Raw genomic sequence first — 18,992 nt, forward strand, 5'->3', positions numbered from 1 at the left:
AGTCCATTAATATTAAGACATATTAAAGAGAGATGTGTTGGTTCCTGATATGTTAGTTTTTTTTCGGTGGTTTTATGAGCTTGTGGTTCTCTCCTTTTGGCTTTGTTGTGAGATGCTTAATATCCTTTCTTTGGTGCAGGTACCTTTCTTGTGTTGAAATTTACGTCCTAGGATCCTCTATAGGGCTGGATTGGTAGTTAGATACTGTTTGCATTTGGTTTTGTCCTGGAATAATTTTGGTTTCTCCGACTTTGTTGATTGAGAGTTTTGCTGGGTACAGTAGCCTGGGCTAGCGTTTATGTTCTCTTAGGGTATGCATGACCTCTGACCAGGCTCTTCTGGATTTTAGTGTCTCTGTTGAGAAGTGTGTTGCAATTCTGATATGTCTGCCTATATATCTTACTTGGCTCATTTCCCTTGCAGCTTTTAATATTCTTTCTTTGTTTTGATTTAATGTTTTAAATTTTAATATTTTGATTATTATGTGATGAAAGGACTTTCTTTTCTGGTCCCATTTATTGGGGCTTCTTGTACATTAATGGCCACCTCTTTCTTTAGGTTGGGGACCTTTTCTTCTATGATGTTGTTGATGATATTTTCAGGTCCTTTGAGCTGGGGATCTTAGCTCTCCTCTATTCTTATTATTCTTAGATTTGGTCTTTATTGTGTCCTGGATTTCCAAGAGCAGTAGAAAGCAGGAAATACTCAAACTCAGGGCTGAAACCAACCAGATAGAAACCAAGAGATTGATACAAACTATCAACAAAACCAAAATCTGGTTCTTTGAAAGAATCAACAAGATAGATAAACCCCTAGTCAAACTAACTAAAGGGCCCAGAGGCAGTATCCAAATTAACAAGATCAGAAATGAAAATGGAGACATAACAAAAGATATGGAGAAAATTTAAAAAAAAAATCATCAGATCCTACTACAAAGACTATATTCAACAAAACTGGAAAATCTAGATGAAGTGGATGATTTTCTAGACAGATATCACATACCAAAGTTAAATCAAGAGCAGGTAAACTGCCTAAACAGACCCATATCCCCTAAGGAAACAGAAGTCATTAAGTACCTCCCAACCCCAAAAAAGTCCAGGGCCGATCGCTTTAGTGCAGAATTCTACCACACCTTCAAAGAAGTCCTAATACAAATATTCCTCAAACTATTCCATAAAATAGAAACAGAAGGGGCACTACCTACTTCATTCTATGAAGCCACAATTACTCAGATACCTAAACTACAGAAGGTACCAACCAAAAAAGAGAACTTCAGATCAATCTCACTTATGAATGTTGATGCAAAAATACTCAATAAAATTCTTGCCAACCGAATCCAAGAACACATCAAAACCATCATTCAACACGATCTAGTCGGCTTCATCCTAGGGATGCATGGTTGGTTCAATATACAAAAATCCATTAACATAATCCACTATATAAACAAGTTCAAAGAAAAACTCACATGATCATCTCCTTAGAAGCAGAAAAAGCATTTGACAAAATACAATACCTTTCATGTTAAAAAGAATGGAGAGGTCAGGAATTCAAGGAACATACCTAAACATAGTAAAAGCAATTTACTGCAAACCAACAGCCAATATCAAATTAAATGGAGAGATACTTGAAGTAATCCCACTAAAATCAGGGGCAAGACAAAGATGCCCACTCTCCTCATATCTATTCAATATAGTACTCAAAGTTCTAGCTAGAGCAATAAGACAACAACAGAGATCAAGGGGATACAAATTGGCAATGAAGAAGTAAAGGTATCACTATTTGCAGATGATATGATAGCATAGATATGGGACCCAGAAAATTCTACTAGAGAACTCCTACAGCTCATAAACAACTTCAGCAAAGTGGCTGAATATAAAATTAACTCGAACAAATCAGTAGACTTCCTTTATACAAATGATAAACAGGCTGAGAAAGAAATTAGGGAAGCAACTTCCTTCATGACAGACATAAGTAATATAAAGTATTTTCAGGTAAACTCTAACCAAAAAAAAAAAAAAAAAAAAAAAAAAGAAAGAAAGAAAGAAAAATAAAAGCAAGATCTGTGTGACAGTAACTTAAAATCTCTCAGAAAGCTGGGCATGGTGGCGCCCTCCTTTAATCCCAGCACACGGAAGGCAGAGGCAGTCAGATTTCTGAGTATGAGGCCAGCCTGGTCTACAAAGTGAGTTCCAGGACAGCCAGAGCTATACAGAGAAACCCTGCCTCGAAAAGCCAAACAAACAAACAAACAAACAAACAAAAAACAATAAAATAAAACAAAACAAAAAAACAACAAAAATAAAACTTCATGGTATTGGTCCAGAGACAGACAGGCTGATCAATGGAATGGATGCTGGATAATTGACAAAAAAGCCAAAAATATACAATGGAAAAAAGAAAGCATCTTCAATAAATGGTGCTCATCTAACTGGCAGTCTGTACATAGAAAAATGAAAATAGATCCATATTTGTCACCTCGCACAAAGCTCAAGTTCAAGTGAATCAAGGGCCTCAACATAAAACCAGATACGCTGAATCTAATAGAAGAGAAAGTGGGAAAGAGCCTTGAAATCTCTGGCATAGGGTGAAATTTTCTAAACAGAGCTCTCATGGTTCATGATCAAAGATCAAGAATTGATAAATGGGACCTCATGAAACTGGTAGGGTTTTGTAAGGCAAAGAACATAGTCAATAAGGACAAATCAGCAACCTACAGGTTGGGGGAAAAATCACTAACCCCACATTCAATAGAGGGCTAATATCCAAAATATAAAAAGAACTCAAGAAGCTAACCACCAAAAAACCTAAACACAATCTAAAAATGGGGTATAGAACTAACTATGTAGTGAATTCACAAAAGAGGAATCTCAAATGGCTGAGAAGCACTTAAAGAAATGTTCAAAGTCCTTAGTGATCAGGAAAATGCAAATCAAAATAAGCCTGATATTCCAATTACCTTACACCAATCAGAATAGCAAAGAGGCTGGACCCTGGCAGCTCATGTGTTCTGATCCTTGGCTATCTTTGAACAGAAGACAAGGCAGGAACTCAAACAGGGCAGGAACCTAGAGGCAGGAAGTGAAAGAGAGCCTACAGAGGAGGGCTGCCGACTGGATTGCTGACCTGATTCTCCTGCTCAGGACATGTAGCCCACTAGTGACACTTCCCCCAGTGGGATTCCACATTCCCATAGCAGTCACTGATGAAGAAACTCCCCACATCTTTCCTGTAGGCTATGTGATGTAGGCGTTCTCTCAGTCACATTTTCCTCTTTCAGATTTCTTAGGTTTGTGTTGTTGACAAGTTGACTAGGACACTTGTGCACCATACAAATGGAAAGAACTAAGGCCACGTGAAATGTCACCAGATGCAGGTACTCGGGTAGATTGTCTAAGTATCAGAAGCAGCTGGCTGTTCCTGTTAGCTGTCAGGGCCTATGTGAAGCAGAAGTGAGGGCCTAGTGGATTGCAGGCTGGACCTCCGTGTTCACTAGGTGGAGTGGATCTGTCTGGCACAGATTGAGGGAAGCTTATGGCTCTGACCTGCCTGCTGTAGAAGGCCCTAGGCAGAGAGAGGCCCTGACTGGTACTCACTCCTGTCAGTTAAATGGTCCCTAACGTGCTTTGGTGTAGGAACCATGAGAAATTTGAATGGGCAAAGTCCTGAGGCAGTTTATTTTGACATGGACTTGGTAAAACTAGGACTCAGAGTCCAGTAGTCTCATCCTAAATTGGCAAGGACATTAATGTGCCAGGGTGAAGAGCAATGGCAAAGATGTGCTCTTGATTTTCATCATGATTCAACAATCAGGATTGTTGATGAATGATTGTTGAGTGCATGCAAGTTCTAGCAAATGTGGTTTGCCCCTCTTGGATGTTTACAGCCTGATACTTCTCATGGACAGACACCTCCCAGCTGGTCGAGCTAACCCCTCCTGCTGTGCTATACCAATTTAAAGCCTGAGATTCCTGGTAGCCTTATGCACACTTAGAGATTCTAACAGTTTCCAGCTTCACTTTCCATGTATTTTTCCTCAGCAGCTCGGGTAGCCCAGTGAGGCAGGTGAGGCGCTGGAGATATTCTTAGTGACTTATTCCCTCATCCTAACCCCTCAAAGGGATGACTAGTTCTTTTCTTTTGTTTTGAGACAGGGATACTTTGTGTAGTCCTGGGTGTCCTGGAACTCACACTGTAGAGTAGGCTGCTCTCAAACTCACAGAGTTTAACCTACCTCTGCTTCCTGACTGCTGGAATTAAGGCCTGTATCAACAGCATCACTCAAGATGATGTGTTCTCAAGTCATTGACTTTGTAGGCTTCCAGGAATTCAGCAAAGACAAACAGATGAACTGGCAGCTCTCCTGTTAGTCAGAACTCCTTAAACCAGGCTAACGAGTCCAGATCCAATCCATGGAGCAGGCTGCAGAGCTGAGGCACCCAATTATACCCACAGGACCTGAGTCTTAGTTTTTATTCTTTTTTGATTTCTCACATTTAATGAAATGCTCTACTTCCTTATTTTTAGACGTGATTAACTTTTCACCCCATACAACTCAGGAATTTGTAGAGTACAACTTGGGAAATTTGTAATATGTGCTTGGAATTGAAAATCCATTGGAAGAAAATTACATGCATATTGGAAACATGATTTCAAGTGATTTTCAAAACTTGTAGCTATGCCTGAAGAAACTCGAATACCCCTGTAGATCACGTTTTCCTGTCCAATACATCAATCCTAAACAAACACTAGAGATTTTGATCCTTGTAAATTTTATATTAACATTTAATCTTCAATTACCTTGGTTTCTGTGTCTGTGGTTGTGTGTACATCTGTGTGCACATGTGCATTTCTTAGTGTGTGTATGTGTGTTAGTGTGCTGGACACTCACCTTGAGTGTCACATATTGTCAGAGGAAAAGTTTAAAGGTAAGTTCTCTCCTTCCAGCTTGTTGTTCTACAGTCTCTGCTGGTTTTTGTTGGGTCATATATTAGTATAGCTGACCTTGGAAATTATAGGAAATTCTACCTCATACTTTACTGTAGGATTTACAGTGTTTGCTACCCAAGATAATTTTTTCTTTGGAATCTGGGAATGCAGTATGGGTCATTAGGCTTAGACATCTATCCTATTATATCCTTGTTCTTCTTTAGCCCTGAATATTTTTTTTAAAATATGTTGTATTTTAGGTTTTTTTTCCAAACCAAGTGAAATAAGTGTGCTTCATTATGGCTGTGTTTTTGTGTGTGCATGCAATCTTGTGTGTGTGTACATGTATATGGATTATGTCGTATTTCCATCCTTTTTCTGGTGGCCTTTTCACTTTCATGACCCTCATATGTGGGTTTCCTTCCAAACCTAACTATTTCGTCTCTCTGATGTTGTGTAATATGCATTATATGCTATGCCTCCCCCTCTTGACTGCAATGTGTCTTGTTTTCCCCTCTCAGAACTGGGCCACATTTGCTTTTCCTGTCCTAAGACTGACACACAAAGGCATACAAACAGTTGAACACAGGCACTCTCAGGCATTCTCTTTCTCTGTCTCTGTCTTTTTTTCACTCACAGAAAGGTCAGGCATTCTTTTTCTCTCTCTGTCTCCCTCTCCTTCATGGAAAGGCAGATAGGATGAACAATACACATGTAGCTTCTGCATGTTATGGAAAACCTGACATTTGTGGTCCCAAGACTGGCTTATTTCACTTAGCATCTTGATCTCCAGATCTGCACATGTCCTGTGTATCTCACTTTCCTTTACATGTAATGATATATCAGTGTTCCTGATTTTTCATCCCCACCCATGTGTTGGTGCACATCCTGGCTGGTTCCTTTTCTGAGCTAGAGTGAACAATGGAGCAATGAACCTGGATGTCTGAGAATCCCTGCCTTACATTGATGGATCAGACAGCAGTCCTGTTTTCCTTGCTCTGAGGAACTTTTCTGCTGGCAGCGAGGGTTGCTGCCCCAGTGTCACTTCCCTCTCACAGTGTGTAAGCATCCATGATTCTCTCTGTGCTGCCCATCATTTGTTGGCCTTGGTTTCCTTGTTACCAGTCATGGTGGAGGGGGGAAGTTACCTCAAGTAAAGGAAAAAAGTGCTGAGTTATTTCACCAAGAATCACCTGAGAGCATCCGTGTTATTGAGCTGTAATACTCCTGGAAACAGTTTTCTCTTAGGAAGTTTTCCTTGCTGGATCGTGGCCCTACCCAGAGTCTAAGTTTGAGGTTTCCCTGAAGTTGCTTGCCTTGCCACTGAGGATGTTACTGGCTATTAATTTCACATCACATCCTGCCACCTAGTGGCTCTGGCTCTGGTACTGGGGATACAGTGTGTTGAATCAAATACTCACTGTGCAAGCATTGTTGGGTTAGGTTTTAATCTCCTGGACCCATGTGAGCTTTGATCTCCTTTTCTCTGTGGTGGGGCCCAAGTGTGTGCTCTTGGACAGCTCTCAAGTGAATCTTAAGTGCCTCTCAGTGTGTTAGCCCAGGGTGGAGTCTTAGAGTGACTTTGAGGTCCTTGCTTAGCTCTCTGCTGGTCTTCAACACCACAGAGGAAATGATCAGGAGGAAGAGCTAAGGGCCTGGTTTAGGTGACTCCCAGAGTATCATCTTTGATAAGACTGTTGAACTGACAGGTTTAATTTGGCTTCTAAGAACAGGAAATCTGTTGTTGAAATATTTCCTTGATACATTCTGGGAATATAAACTAGACCTAGGGATCTGATGTTCTCCTATCCCAAGTCCAGTTCATAGGTAGGAGGAGAATAGATTCTTTTATGCCCTGTCTACAGCGTGAACAAAGCCCATGTGATGTTGGCAGCCAGGAGTAGTGCTTCATACTGCTTGTGACTTGTGTGAGAGAGAAGCAGGTGGAACCAAAGGTACTGATGGAGGACTCAGGCAGGCCCTGCCGTGCTTCTGCTTCAGTTAGAGCAAGAAAGCTCATCTATTCAGCTGTGTGTGGCCACATAGCTCATGCTACCTCCCACATGACCTCAGTGTGTATCCTATACTTCTGCTAGCTTGACAGCCCTCATATACACTCAATCAATCCTGTACATTCCAGAGAATTCCCTATCCCATCCATGTGCTGGTTCCTGTATTGACATTCTATTCTGTCTTTGTCCTGTCACAGTGCAAGATATGAACAGTGCCTTCATAGGGTGAGTATTGACTCCTCTGATCCTGGTGACATTCCTAACCGCAATCCTCCACACAGAGGCACATGTGGTCTTCCAGGCAGGTAAGCTGACACCTAGGTTGTTTTTGGATCACGAATTTTGCCTTCACACAATCCCTTCCACTCTCCTCTTGCTTTCCTACAAGATCTAGAGAATGGAGTGAGGGCAGCATCTCCGGGAACCACCCAGTACACCACACTAGGCCACTGTACTGCTCTTCTGCCCTGCACTGTTGTTCAGTAAATGGTGATCTCATTCTGAGGTTGACAGAGGGCATGGCATTCACAGCACTGAGGGTCACAGAGGCAAGGATGTGGCTATACGAGCCTCCTGTGTGCCATTTTCTTTAATGGCATCTCCCAGTTTCTAAAGTTGGAATCCCTGAATGATTCTCTGTAGGCTTAGTGTTGCTGAGTCCTGGACCTATAAATAAATCCCACTTTGTCAGATACTTTGTCCTTAGATTCATTCCAGGGTGGTATCTGTACTATTTAGAGCTGTGGGATTCTGAATTTCATAGGGGTGAATCTTGGAAATATCAAGCTCTGAGCCTTGTTCTCAGCCAAACAAGTTTGAAAAGGGTCAATAAGCACAAAGTACAGAAGTGCAGTTTTAATGTCAACTGTGAGTCCAGCCTATTTCCAGCCTCTTAGATGGGTAAAAATCTTTCTTAGCCTATGTATCACGTGGGACACCATCAGCACACGATACCCCCAATGTCAGGACTTGCATAGTCCTACCAAATGAGCAATGAGAGAATGAATGTGGATACCTGGGCACAAGACTCCTGAACCCAGTATCCACAGAGTCACAAATTTCACAATTATAGTACTGCTTGCAACAGCATCAGCAAGAGGCTGCTTCTGTGGAGTGAGGCCTTCTTCCTCTTCTAGGATTCAGAGGTGACCCCTGACCTGAGTCTGTCAGGCTCTTTGTATCCTGGGATGCTTGATGAGCCGTTGGTCCTGGTACTTTTATCTTGTGCATAGATGTTTTTCAAGTATTTCATCAAGATGGGTTTCATCCTTACAGTGGCCAGGCTTCACGGCTGCAGTCCATCTTCTAAGCCTGGGTCATCAGCTAGAATAATCTGTTCAGTATCAAGAGGCTGAATCTGTAGAACAAAATGAAGGAGCTTGTGTAAGTTGAGAGAATGGTTTTCTTGCAGAAGATACGTTCCCAGCTCTCTCCCACCAGTGTTTGTACCTAGCAGACATCACAGCACTCCAGCAATGCATAAGAAAACCCTCATTGCTATACCTGTCCCTCGAACCTGAAGTCTGAGCTTTGCACAGGAACTCTCCTGTCAGAAGAATCAACAATTCTCTGAAGTGTTAGCCATGAAGACATGCAAGAGCCGAAAAAGATGGAAACAGGGGACTTGTGGCCTCTCTGTGCACTATGTCAGTCAGGCTTTTTTTGGAAAGAGTTAACTTGTGCCACACTACCTGACTGAAGGCATTCTAGATAGACCATAGAAAGTAACAGGGTCCTAGCACTCAGAAGTTTTGATGTTGATAACGTGCTCTTCTCCTGCACTTCCTGAACTGGTAAACAGCATGACATCTCCTGGCTTTGTTCCCTTCCTACAATGGGGCTAAGAATGGAAACACCCAGTCAGGGGTGTTCTCATGGACGCATCAAAAGTCTAGTCACTTGTGGTCAGATCATGATTGGGTAGCAGGTGTACAAGTTTCAAGAATGGAGTAAGTGAGCACAGATGATGTGAAGATCCTGGGTACTCTGAGGAGAGAAAAAACTACACCTTCAGTGATCATATGCACAGGTACAGAAAACATCACCTCTATCATTCATGTACAGAAGACAAGCAAAGAGACCCACACATACATCCTGCAGCAATCCCACGAAAAGTTTCCCCTGGAGACTCAACAGGTCATGGACATATATAAACACATCCAGGGGTAAGGATGATGGCGAAATGGTTCTTCCTTCATAGCTGAAAAAATGTCCAAATGTTACTTATGCTGTGCACAGCCCCAAATTCATACATCAGAGGTTACATTTTAATGCCAGTGTGTGTTCTCCATTTCCCAAACTCATGGGATCATCATGAAGAAATGGTGAGACACTGTAGATATGCCACTGTCCAGAGATGTTCTCTCACACCAGTCCCTTGCTAAGTACACAAACATGATCCAAAAGCCCCAAAAGACTTCAGTAGATTTCTTACCTCCATTGTGCAAATGGGGTGTCCAAGAACCATTCTGAACACTTACTTAACAGTCAAAGAGTCAAGATCATCTTATTACATTTTGATAAAAGTTGCCTGGAAGCAGCTCATCTTGACCAGCAGAGACTCATTGATCGATTGACTGACATTGCTCCATCCTCCACCAGGATTGGCTTCTGAGGGCCCAGATGTTATTGCCATTCACTGATGTCACATTTTCTGTAAAATGGATTCTCAGAGCTGCTTGGAAGGTTTATTCATGATGATAAATATTGGGATGAACTCTGGAGGAATCACATGACATGGTGTTATCAAAGGCAGGGCTCAAAATGGAGGCACAGAATGGTCTACAAAACCATTCTAACTCATCCACCAAGCTGAAGATAGGAACATATAACACACTGTACTGCATTTTTGGCCAGAGCAAGTGTGGTCTACGTTGAAAAGCTGTGAGAGTGTAGTGAGGAGCAAGCCAGGTAAGGATGTAGTTCCTATCCTGTGCTGTCTGCCACAGTAGAGCAGAATATGACTAAAGTATGTCCCTTAATTCAGACTGAGGGGTACCTGTCCTGTCTCACTCTGCTCAGTGTTCCTGCTTGAACACAGGAAAACCCCACAACTCACTCAGCCACTATTTAGGGCATAATCTAGCAGACCCCTCATTGCAACATCATTCAGCCTTTTTAAGTCCAGGATGGTTGGGGGAGGCTGGTACTCTAAAGAACAGAGCATGGTGTAGGCCAAGAGACAGCAAGCACAGTTGAAAGAAAGGGAAGTTAAAAGCCTAAAGGATGACAATTTCGCTCCAAGAAAAGGATCACTCCTGACATCCAGTGGTAGCATCTGGTTTTACATGTTTGTGAGAATGCTAAAGGATATTAGTAGATTTGTCTTTCATCCCTGGGTAAACCTGAAATGGAATTCTTTGAACTCTCCATGGCTAGGCCCAAGCCTATCCTTTTGAAAAGTACCATTTAGGCTCTTCAGTATCAAACGAGTTGCCAAAGTTTAAGCACACTCTTGAGCATCACACATATGAACACATCCTTAGGAATTTGACAGGATTTTGAAATGTACTATGTTTCTCTTGATTCACCTCTCCCTCATGTCTAACAGTTTCCTTGAAAATTAAGCCCATAAATACAACTTTGCAAGTAGTCTTTTCAACTCCTTTTTACAAGTTGTTTTATGATGGAAACTGCACATCATTCAAGCCCATGTCTACATAATAGCCACCTGAAAAAAAAAGAGATAGTCTGCCATCTCAAAGTAGCAGGGTCTTTGCTAGAAATAAGAAGGAAACATCTCCAGGAAACATGGCCCAGATGCCACTGAGCACATGCTAGAAAGACAGAGGAAATCTTGGGGGAAATGAGATAACTTGTCAGGGTGGAGCATGGCTGCGGGGCCATAATAGCTCAGGACAAAAGCATTGAAACTTTTCTGAATACATCTTGTCTGTAGAGTTTTAAATTGATCCTTATGAATGTTCACATACACCAAATAGAATAGTGAGTTCATGCAAGGATAATAATAAAAGTTCATGTCTTTCAGTTGGCATCCTCCACAGGAAGTGCTAATAACAAGCCAGATAGAGTTCTCCAAAGATATTGGGAAAGCTTAAAGAACAACATAGCATTCTGGGAATCCAGAGAGTAGGGTAGGGGGTTGGGCCCAGTGCTCAGGAAATGGAGGCACTTCTGCATTAGAGGCCTCACTGGCCTGTAACCCAGTGGCTCCCTACATTTAATTTCGAAGAGCCTGGGATCTCCAGGCAGGAGAAAGAATCAGACAGGTGTTCCATGGCTCCATGTTGGGCCAGAAGAAATAGGCTACCTTCTGATTGCATGTGCTCATCTCCTAACATGAGCAGTACTAAACCCATATCCTATATGTGGGAGAAAGAGAGCATCTCTCCCTAAGATTTAAAAAGACACAGCACTCTGCTCTGAGAGTATGGGTCATTGACACTTTAAAGGAAACCCAATGTCATGGCTTCATGTCCCTAGAGGATATTATGATGCTCACAAAAGCCAGCTAGCAGGCATGGTCTCCCTCTATGTGGGTCTGATTATCCAAAACACCCTGAGGATAGGATCTTTCACTTCTGCTTTCTCTCCAAGGGTCAGCACATCATGTGGACCTCAGACAATTGAAAGATGGATTAAGTCCTCTGAGTAGTTTGGAAGTAAGATCTGGATAAGATCAGAAAAGAATGGGGTGGGATTTACCTGCTGTGAGCAATGGGTGGAATTGGTGAATTACCTCAAAAAGCCAAGGACACGTGATGAAAGTGCCATGAAGATGTACAAGGTGGAAGGACATCCTCAGATAACATTCTCTAGGTCTACTTTACAAGGAAAGCATACAAAAGGAAGAAGATGCCTGCATGGCTCACAGCATAGCCTTCTGTGATAAGCCTAGCTGTGTAGTGAAGTGGGCTCACTGTAGAGCTGTTAGGACACTGGAAATAGCCCCTATCTTCCCATATTACACATAGGGAGAGGTATATGGACTGGTTGACATCCAGACTGTGTGCCAAGGTGATGGCTGTGAGAATGACTGAAATGGGTGTGTCTGAGGGGAAGACTGGTTTACAAAGAAAGTCAGGAGGAAGGATAGATCCTCTGTCTGGAGCCTGTCAAGCAAGACTTCAAATGTGGCTGTTTCCTGTGAGCCTTGATGGGTTTCTGTGTTGTCAGAGCAGTCACCCTTAGGAGAGATCTTCCTCAGCCTGGTTTCCCCTTTCTCACAAGGACACAGTATATTATCTATCTGTCACAGACAGACATGTGTACATTTACCAAAACACAATAAATACCATAACCTTCTATATATCGACCATTTAGATGTGTTGGGTTGTGATTCCAGCAAGAATATCTAACTCATACCAGGATGGCATTAGTAAAGATATACAGGGAACATTCCTTACAACAGCTGCAGCAAGAGTGGTAGGACTAGTCATATGCAACCATGTTTCCAACCTCACTTGCTTCAGGATGTAGTATCCTCATAGCCTCTGCTCTAGGAGCAGAGACCTGAGAGTACTTGGGAGATTTTCCTATTGCACAATATAGATATTTCCCAATGGTTTCCACTGAGAACAGAACCCCAGGACATCAGCTATGCATGGTATGAGCTGCAGGACTGAGCTCCACTTTGTGCCCTCTCCTCTCATGGATGTTTGGCATCCCAGTGTCTTAGCATCAGAAGTTAGGTTATCAAAGATGACCATCTTACCTGCATCTAAAAGATGAGGTCCATGGTGAATTTCAGTTCTGTCTCTAAGGGAAGACCACCTTAACGGTGATCTCTATTGGCTTTTGGATTTGTGTTGAACCTCTGAGTGTTTCATATAAAGAGTCATGCAAACTGCAACATCATGACTCATCTTCTGGGAGGTAAGACTGTGAAGTTTTGTTAGTGATCCCTAGAAGACAGAATTGGAAATGTTAAGGTGGTAGACCTTGGAACCATTTCCTGCTGTGGACTCACTGTCTATCTGGTCTTCATAACAACAGAGGAATACTGCTCCTTGAACAGGTTGTTGGTCTTTTACAGAAGATGAAGTTTCCACAGAGAAGGCAAGTGTTTCCCAGAGCATTGGTGTTCTAGCTCAGACTCTCTGATAAAAATCAGAGCTTAGCCTTCACTCCTTTGACACTTGCCCAATCTCCTCACGGAGTGCAGGACACTGGAACAGGCATTACCTTTGGACAGAGGTGGTATATTTAATGTCGAAGGTGGAGATGGAAAGCAAAAGACCCAGCATGCTTTAAAATTATGCAAGAAACCCCCATCCCTTGTTTTCTGGACTTCCAAATTCTACAGAAGCAGTTGCTGACACTACCAAGAAAGGAATGGAAAACTTCCCAACCCTGAATAAACCAAGAAGGTTGGACTGTGGAACTCTCAGGCTCAGGCACTACATTGGAGCAGGTCATGCTCTGAGCTTTGAGTTCATTCTCAGCACTGAGTCATGATTAGGGTTCCTGGCTCAGACTTCTCACCGGTGAATAAGAGTGTCTTGTGTAAGGGTTCAGGGTATCCTGATGTGGGCCTGCCCATCCTAAAGTGTTACAGACATACTGTCTTGGCAAAGAAAGTTCTGGGAAAGTAAAGGTAGGCAGAAAGAACAGGGGCAAATGAAGTAGGATGCTACGATTCAATAAGACTCAATGTTAGAGAACTAAGCTGAGAGGTTGAGGATCTCCAAATCAACAGCCAAGGCAATTCTCAGGAAGAGAAAAGATCCTGCTGTCCTGACTGGCATCCAAGGAAGGAGAACAGCACATGTGTGTGCCAAGGCTCCCACTTCTGAGACCAGTCGGGTACTGCTCCTGCATTGCTGGCACTGCCTCAGATCCTTCAGGTTCTTCACTTACAAGAACTTTTCCAAGAAGATCCAAGAGTTTGATCCCTGGGTATTTCATTAAGTTTGAGAAATGCCTCAATAGAGTTATCCTCTAAACTCTACAGGCACCACAGAAAATATTCATGTTATGCCCCCCCCCCACACACACACAGACTGGGTGTGGGCAGAGAGCCACAGAGGCAGAGAAAGAATGAGTACAGGAGACAGTCAGAAACAGATGCAGAGAAAGGGACAAAGCAGGACTAATAGAGAGATATAGAAACACAAATGAGAGAGAGAGAGAGAGAGAGAAAGAGAGAGAGAGAGAGAGAGAGAGAGAGAGAGAGAGAGAGAGAGAGGAGTCAGAGAATAGGTAAGTGAGTAAAAAAAGAAATAATTTAAAATGCTTTTCAAGGTTATATGCTCTCAGAGCCATACCAATGGTGAAAATTCGGGTAATGTTTGTAAGGTTCATACATACCTAGTAGCACTGAATTGGACCTACTCAAAGTAGTGCAGGTTAGCAGAAGGAAAATGGCATGAAAGCCTGAGCAGTCCCTAACCTTTCTTGGAGGGATGGGCTCCACACCTGGAAAAGGACCTGGCAGAGAAAACAGTAAAATGGATTAACCTGAAAGTAAAGGAGTCTGCTGTGAAATTGTAACCTATGTCTAGAAAGCAATGAGGACCCACTAGAGACATCCCAGTGATGAGCTGATGGCTGAGTGAAAACAGTGTTGGGTATAATGTGGGGACAAGCTACAAGATGTCAGCTTTGAACCTAAGCAAAATGAGAAGCTGAAGCCTCTAGTCATGAGTCTGACAGTTTTCATTGTTGGGAGCTGTGGTGGCCACTGGGAGCAATGAACTGGTACACAGGTGGTTGTAGAGGGAGCACATGGGCAGGCCCAGCCCATAAAGCAAAGAACAAGCTAGATAGCTAGGACACTGAGTCCAACCTTTCTGAACAGCCGACACATTGGGAACAAAATTTCAAAGAAATGTAGTGACATAGGTCCTGAGGCTACCCTCTAAGAAATCAGAAGAGACCCTCCTCCAAGCTCTTTAGATGTGGAAGATTGATGTCAGAAAGTTGGTGAATGTTTAGGAGAGGAACATTCTAGTTTCTCAGGCACGGAAGCCTTTGAGGTCCATTCATAAGTTTTGCAGCTTTCTTGGGCACAGTTAGAAGATGTGCTGTGTGCCTATGCCCACACTTCTCACAGGAAAGCAGGACACCCAGGCTGACTGATCTCCGTGATGGAAGCATTCTATCTCTCTGTGTCCTCTAAACTCAGTGTGTGGTCCTTCAGCCAGCACAGACTCACCACACTGTCATGGTAGACAGAAGCCTGGACTTTCCCAAGCTGGAGCACTTTTAGCATGTGGTGCCAGATCACATGCTGGAGGCACCTGCATTTCTCACACCTGGCATGTGGTGCCAGATCACATGCTGGAGGCACCTGCATTTCTCACACCTGAAGCCCACTTAAAAAAAAATTTTTTTTTTGCCATTTTTTATTAGATATTTTCTTCATTTACATTTCAAATGCTATCCTAAAAAGTACCCTATACCCCCCCCCCCCGCTCTGTTCCCCTACCCACTCACTCCCACTTCTTGGCCTTGACATTCCCCTGTACTGGGGCATATAAAGTTTGCAAGACTAAGGGGCCTCTGGAAGTCCACTTTCTAAGTCCCCCAAGCTTCCTGCTGTCATCTGCATACAATGTCCCAAGTCACCTTGGGTGGTCTCTCAGGAGGATGGGAAGTTCAGAGACCTCTCAAACTTTACTATAAGAGCTAAGGGAGCTTGGTTAGTATGAGACACCATGTTGTCACATCCTAGGTACGCACAAGTGTGGGATGCTGAATAGGTGTCACACAGAATGTCCTGTACCTGCGCAGGAGATACCCAAGGCGGCACATGTGCTGAATGCATAGGTAAACCTTGAAGAACAGAGCCATGGGAGGCACTTTGCAGTTCTGCTCCTTGCTTGATCTGGAGCAGGCCTCTACAGACCTGGGAACACGTTTCTCCTTATTGGTAGCAGATCAGATGACGGGAGGAAAGGATAGTCAAGAAGACCAGGGTCAGTGTCCTGGACAATCAGGATGAGGCTTTGTTTCCTTGAGCCTGGTGGCTGTGAAGATGTTCTACCAGCTACCCTGCGGTAGATAGGAGATGGTTTGAAAGACCAGCATGGTGATGTATGCCCAGGCTCCGAATGCCACTGTGGAGATTCTGGTGACACTGCAATCATCTCCTCTAGACAGGGCACGCAGGATACACAGGAAGTGGGTTTGCAGCTTGGCTTCCCCATGTGGGCATCCAGGCAGCAATGTCAGACTTCACAGGGCTCAGCACACTCTGCCTGCCTGTCCAATGGAATTGTAGGGAGCCATTGAGGTGGTCCCTTTGCACTTTGACCATGATCACTCTGTCAGTTGTTAGGTCCCCAAGCAGAGTCTCAATCTGAATATGTTTCCCATGGACAACAGCTCCACAAGCCCCCTTTTACCCTGGCTGTACCCACAGTCTCTTGCTGATTACTGCTAGTTCAGTTGCATTAGGTACCTCCTAGGCATTCTCCAGCAGGATTTCTTCCCAAGGTGGTAAGCCAAGGAGCAGGGTTTAATCCAGCTGGTGTAGAAATATATCTGACCATCCCAGGAGGCCCTGGAAATGTACAGCTTTCTGATTTTTTCCTATAAAAAGACATGAATAAAGACATAGAAAATAAAATATAAAGCAGAGATGCCCCCTCCCATACCTGCTTACCTTTTCATCAGGTTCTGCCTCCTGCTGCTTTCAGGGAGCTATTTTATTGGAGGATGTATGCTTCTTTTTTGTCTTGGGAGCCCGCGGGATACAGCAGAGTTGTGCCAGGCAAGCCCTGATTCTCTTGCTCATTCTCTTGAAGCGGCTGATCTTCTGAGGGGGAGATGGTGTTTCCATGTCACACTGTTTAGTATATGTGCTGCCGAAGCAAGCACCCATGTCATACTCTTGATCAGGTGGCACAGGCAATTCATCCTCCAATATGCTGTTGCCGACAGATGGGGCAGCCACAGCTCCAGAATGGAGGGCAAAGCTAGAACTGTTGCTTTTTTTCTCAGGATAGTGTAGAGCAATGGGAGGCATGGAGGCACTTCTGGCCACCTTGTGTCCTGGTAGTGCCAGGGAAACAGGCCTGTGCTCTCCTGAGGGCTGGATGTGGAGGAGGCTAAAGTTGGGCTCACTGGCCCTTCTCTTTAGGAGAAGACTAGAGATAGAGGGATGTGCTGGTGGTGAAGGGGGTGGTGTAGGGCACTGATCCACAGGCTTGGCTGAGATGATAGATGTATGCTCAAGCCCCTTGTCTACCTGTGCTTTTAGAATCAAATATGCCCCCATTGACTCATTATATTTTTTTCTTTGCAGGGATTCTAAGATCTCATTGGCATCAAATCCCATGCCGCAGAGCATTTCAATGATGTTATAATCTGGATCGGTCACAGTTGGGTTATTTACCTCAGTTTTCTTGACCCATGGATGCCTCTCAATGTCTTCAATGGATGGCCTCATCTCTGGGGGAACTGTGAGGATCTGGTGTATTAGGTTTTCAAGTTGTCCAGAGACATGAGTTGGAATGTCATAGGTCCCCGTAGCTATCTTTTCCTCCATCTCTTTCATGGTGCTTCCTCTGAAGGGGTAGTACCCGGTGGTGATAAAATAAAGTAGCACGCCCAAACTCCACACATCTGCCTTCTTGCCATCATATGGCTCCTGTAGTACGAGCTCTGGGGCAAAACAGCTCTTGGTCCCACACTGCCGTTTCAGTAATGTGCCAGATCTACATCTGATGGCCAGGCCAAAGTCTATAATTTTGACATTCCCCTCCTCATCCCTCAGAATATTCTGTGCTTTTATGTCCTGATGGACAATATCCTGGTTGTGGCAGTATTTTACAGCTGACACTACCTGCCCAAATATTCTCCTTGCCTCTTCCTCGTGCATCGGGCCATCCTCCTTTATGATGTCAAACAAGTTTCCTCCTGGAATATATTCGGTAACGATATTAATGTGCTTAGATGTTACCAGCACCTGGAAGAGGCAGATGATGTTAGGATGCTGTAGTTTCTCTAATGTGGCTATCTCTGCACGGATTCCCCTGATGTTCTTCTTGCTGAGCTCTACCATTTTTATGGCAACCAGTGCCTTGGTTTTCAAGTGACAGGCCAGTTTCACGGTGCCAAATGAACCATGGCCAAGAGTGAAAAGCACCTTGTACTGACTTCCAACATCCTTCTTTTTGGAGTTGCTGGCCATGAGGCTAACTGTTCCCTGTGCTCTGGTGCACACAGGTTGTGAGGTACAACAACCCAACAACTGACAAACTAGATAGCTACGAAGGAGTCCCACAGGTCACCGAAACCAGCTTCCTGCTCTGTATGGACAAGAGAAACAGTCTGATCCACAGTCTTATGCAGTGGGCCCTCATTCTTCCATCACAGTGGCTCTTTGTGAGGTCAGAGCATGAAATGCACCAAGCAGAGAACGTTATATAACCCACAGTAGCCTTCCCACTCTCATGAAAACCCTCTATGAGCTTCTGCTTCAATGGATCAGAGAGACAGATGCTTATTTGTTTAGCAATTACAGGCAGCGGAGTGCCTTGGTGGCCTCTGTAGCTGGATTCTGAGTACGTCAAGCCAACCATTTGGCCTTTTAAGGATTAGGTTCCTTTTGGACAAGTGTTCTGCAGAGAGAGGCTAAGTCATCACAAAATGTAACTAGGAGCTTTTCTACCAGACACTTTGTTCCCAGAATAGGATTCTGAGACTTGATTATTCTTGAAGAAATGCCTAGAGCATAAGCTTTGGCCAACCCTACAGAATGAAATGCATAATCTCTTCTATGTCATGGCTTTAATCTCTTCTATGTCATGGCATTATTAATTAATGAGGCATTATTAGGCAGAATCTGGATTCTTGACTGAGAATATTGAGCCTCTATGGGCTGCCAGTGTCTTTCCTGAAGCCTTTGTGCTATTTTCTCTTCTGAAAATTCTGTTTCTGCTCTTATTCGTGGATCCAGATTAGATTCTTTCAAGATTCTTTATTCTGATTTTAAGAATCCTCTCATCTCGGTTCTATGGCCTCTCACCCAGCATTCCATCCTGTTTCTGTTTTATCGAAGTCTGCTTTATTCCGAACCTACTTAAAGGTGCTATATAAAACTACAATCATTACCGAACATATAATCATTTCTTGCTTACAGTCAAA

The 18,992-nt window shown here is 43.5% G+C and overlaps 1 pseudogene across 2 annotated transcripts; it reads right to left on the bottom strand.

Annotated features, from left to right (window-relative positions):
- Stk-ps2 (serine/threonine kinase 2) lies at positions 8,124-18,146 on the bottom strand (annotated as a pseudogene). 2 transcript variants are annotated; one of them, NR_037691.1, is made up of 4 exons: positions 16,507-18,146; positions 14,208-14,327; positions 12,613-12,802; positions 8,124-9,656 (listed from the first exon to the last, which is right to left on the bottom strand). The product of NR_037691.1 is annotated as a serine/threonine kinase 2, transcript variant 1 (transcript). The 2 variants fall into 2 exon arrangements; NR_037690.1 differs by lacking the exon at positions 14,208-14,327.
- Between the last annotated feature and the right edge of the window lie 846 nt (positions 18,147-18,992).

This window comes from Mus musculus, chromosome 1 (genome assembly GCF_000001635.26).
Source record: "Mus musculus strain C57BL/6J chromosome 1, GRCm38.p6 C57BL/6J".
NCBI classification, from domain to species: Eukaryota; Metazoa; Chordata; class Mammalia; order Rodentia; family Muridae; genus Mus; species Mus musculus.